Raw genomic sequence first — 3,648 nt, forward strand, 5'->3', positions numbered from 1 at the left:
GCCTATCCAATAAACTTTACCTCAATCCTGGTATCCAATGTGTTCCCTGATCTGTTCTTACATTTCTATCTTATCTCCCCGTATGTATACTACCCTATAGGCAAACTGAAATTCTTCTATCTATCAAATATATTTGGGCAGCTAGGTGGTACAGTGGATAGAATGCTGTGCCTGAAATCAAAAAGACTCCTCTTCCTGAGTTCAAATCTAGATTTAGACACTGGCTATGTGACCCTGACCAAGTCACTTAACCTTGTTTGCCTTGGTTTCCTCATACTTAAAATGAACTGAAGAAGTAATTGGCAAACTACTCCAAGATCTTTGCCAAGAAACCCCAAATGGGATTATGAAGAGTTGAACATAACTGAATAACAACCCAAATATATCCCTCTGTTGGCATATCTCTGCCTTTCTATGGGTGGAATATCCTTCCTAACCTTATCTCTCCAGTGGTTTAGACTCTCAAAATTTTAACCACCTTGAGAGGATAGGTTGTTCTGATATGAAAGCATATTATTTTCTTTATTCTTCCCAACACCCTGACAGAAGGGATTTCTCCCTTCTTTGAACTCCTGTGCCAACTATGGGATATTCTTCTGTATCCCTTGTCACAATTTACTTTATGTTGTAGCATATGTTTTTGTGCATATAAGTGAGCACACATCTTACATTTTCTACTAGGTCATGACCTCTTTAAGGGCAAAGAAGAAATTTCAATCATTTTTATATTTCCTGTCTCCCTCAAAAGTACCTTACAGTGTTACAGGATATGGATATAGAATGGATATAATTCAGCCTCTAAATTTAGAAATGAGCAAGATGAGGTCAAGAGAAGTTCCATGTCATGAGAAAAAAGCATCTTGTCCCTAAAGTTATTGTTCATTCTCCCACAAGGAAACCCAAAACAACATTATGAGCATACGTACTATTAAAGAGGATTATTGAGGGAGAATACAGAATGTTAAAGAACATATGAGACAACATTTGCTTCAAATTTTTCAAGGATTGTGATGTCTTCCTCTTGATCCTGCTGACTGATCTCTTGGTCCTTGCTGAATGCTATCTTGCTGGTCATTTCTGGCTATTCCTTTGCTGCATTTTCCATTGCCTTCAACACCTGGCTCATATGAGTTCTAGTGTGGCTTTCTGCTCCAAATAAGCTGATATAGTTAACTATATGGACTGATTACTCTGGAAGAGGGCAGAATATATACAGCTCTATACATTAAGGAATTATACATTCAAGGAATGTATAGTGCCTGGAATTCAAACTCAGGAACTCTGAAAATTAGTTACCTATGAAGCAACTCTCAAAATTAGCACTCTGCCAAAAATCTCCCATCTCTATTAGAAGGCTAAGGCTAGCTTCTATGATCATGCTAGCTAATTGTAAGGAAATTCATTGCCTTTGGAGAACACTGAGACTGCCTAACATGGAAGTACTCAGTATTCTATCACATGAGTTGAGATAACCTCTTTTGATTAACTGCATAGTCAGAGGTTTGCATCTTTAAAACTGGCCAAGGAAAGTGAAGCATGGCGAGATGGCGTTGTGGGCCCCGGGTGCCTTTCTGACCCACCAGCAGAAAGTGCTGCGGCTCTACAAGCGGGCTCTTTGCCACCTCAAGTCCTGGAAAGTCCACAGGGATGCTTATTGGTTCAAAGCTTATTTTCTGAGGGCTTGGTTTGAAGAACATAAGAATGAAAAAGATATGGTAAAGGCCACTAAACTGCTCATGAAGGGTGAGGAAGAATTTTGGGCTTGCCAGCATCCTCAGCCCTATATCTTCCCTGATTCCCCTGGAGGCACTTCCTTTGAAAGATATGAGTGTTACAAGGTTCCCAAGTGGTGCTTACGCTATTGGCACCCCTCTGAGAAGGTAATTTACCCCGATTACTTTGCCAAGAGGTATAAATGGAAGAAAATGCACTTGGAAAGCTGGGATTGTGAGGTTCAGCTATTGAAGGAGGAAACTCCACTTGATGGTCCTAAGACTGAAGCTCTGCCACCAGCTGGAAGGGAAGGTCATTTGCCACCACTCTGGTGGCATATTGTCACTAGGCCCCAAAAGCACCCCTCATAGTAACATAAGCACCAGCTTAAACTTTCAAGTGTGTCTACTGAATGTGTAGATACACATATACTTGACATAATAAAGTCACTAAACTAACATTACTGACAAAAAAAAATAAAACTGGCCAGAATGGGACAACTTATCACTTTCCTCTATACTCTTTCCTACTGTGTCCATGAACTGAAAGAGAGGTTACCTTTCTCCCCCTCTTTTACCCTAACTTTGAGAAATTGACCTAGGAAATATTTATTTCTGTCCTGTTTTGCTTCCCCTCCTCAGTTTAAGGTGTAGGTGATGATCTCCACCAGACTTGAGAATTCAGGCAAGACAACATTGGAGCCAGGATTGCAGGTGGGATGCTGCTGCTAGATAGCCCTCCTGGAAAACAAGTCAGAGTTCCTAGGACTTGACCTCAAAGAGAATTTTGGATTTAGAAATGGGACTATCCTCTGTAAAAACTGAGAAAAACTATGAACCTAATCTCCTTTCCCTTCCCAGAACATGAGGTGCTATTTGGAAAGAATTAAGCTTCTCAGGTGTTGGGAATAAGTTGTTTGTGTGTTTGTGATTATTCCTTTTGAAACACATATTCCTTTGCAAAAGATAACCTGATTGCTAGTAGCTAAATGAAATTAGGGTACAGGGCCCCCAATTACATATAGGAACACAATCAGTGGGGACTGGATATATTTGCAGAGAACTTAGACACCCCCAAGTCCTCTTAAGAATATGAGAGAACACTGGGGAAGGGTGAAATTGAACATACCTAGCCATCAGGCAGTAGGGATCACAGAATAAGTGCTACATAAGAAATCAGAACCCACATAGAATTTTAGAGGTTCAAGAATCAAAGTTTTTAGTTCCTAACACTAAATGTGTAAGCATGTCTCCCATAGCAATGTGATTCTGCTAGAAGTTGCCATTACTACTTCTGGTCACAGATGATGGGAGAAATCAACCTTATAGCTATATTCCAGAAGAAACAATGGGAAAAGCTGAAGAGTCAGTCGTTGATTTCTGAGTACTTGTCCTCAAGGGCTGAGTACCACTTGAAAATCTAAGTATCAACACACAGAATCAGGTCAAGTCAGTTTTTAAAGATCTGCCACATCATCATCCAGGAATCTAAAGACATTTCCTATGCCCCATCAGTTGGATTTATGTAATGGTCAACAGTATAATCTCATCAGCTTGATTGAGGATTTTCTTGAATTGATCATGGTCACCATCATGTTTTATAATCAGATTGCTTATGAAACTGCTTTAAACTGTTATCAGATTATTTTAGAAAGCTTCCCAAATTGATTATGGTCTTCCTTAATCACCCTCCTTTACCCTCTGAGAACACTTCAAAGTTCCTTTGGGGTCTCCAATGCCATATAATTTTAGTTTCATGAAAGATAGGAAGATCAAAAAAAGATATGGTAGTACACAGAATGAATTGTTAGGCATTTCTCTTTCTTTCTTTCTTTCTTTCTTTCTTTCTTTCTTTCTTTCTTTCTTTCTTTCCTTCTTTCCTTCTTTCCTTCTTTCTTTCTTTCTTTCTTTCTTTCTTTCTTTCTTTCTTTCTTTC

General features: G+C 39.2%; 1 pseudogene; it reads left to right on the forward strand.

The window, feature by feature from the left end:
- Positions 1–1,532: 1,532 nt before the first annotated feature.
- On the forward strand, positions 1,533–2,176 carry LOC138155031 (NADH dehydrogenase [ubiquinone] 1 beta subcomplex subunit 9 pseudogene; annotated as a pseudogene).
- Positions 2,177–3,648: the final 1,472 nt, after the last annotated feature.

This window comes from Petaurus breviceps, unplaced genomic scaffold, assembly GCF_028583685.1.
Source record: "Petaurus breviceps papuanus isolate PSGF00001 unplaced genomic scaffold, PetGlider_PUasm1.0 91133, whole genome shotgun sequence".
Lineage (NCBI taxonomy): Eukaryota > Metazoa > Chordata > Mammalia > Diprotodontia > Petauridae > Petaurus > Petaurus breviceps.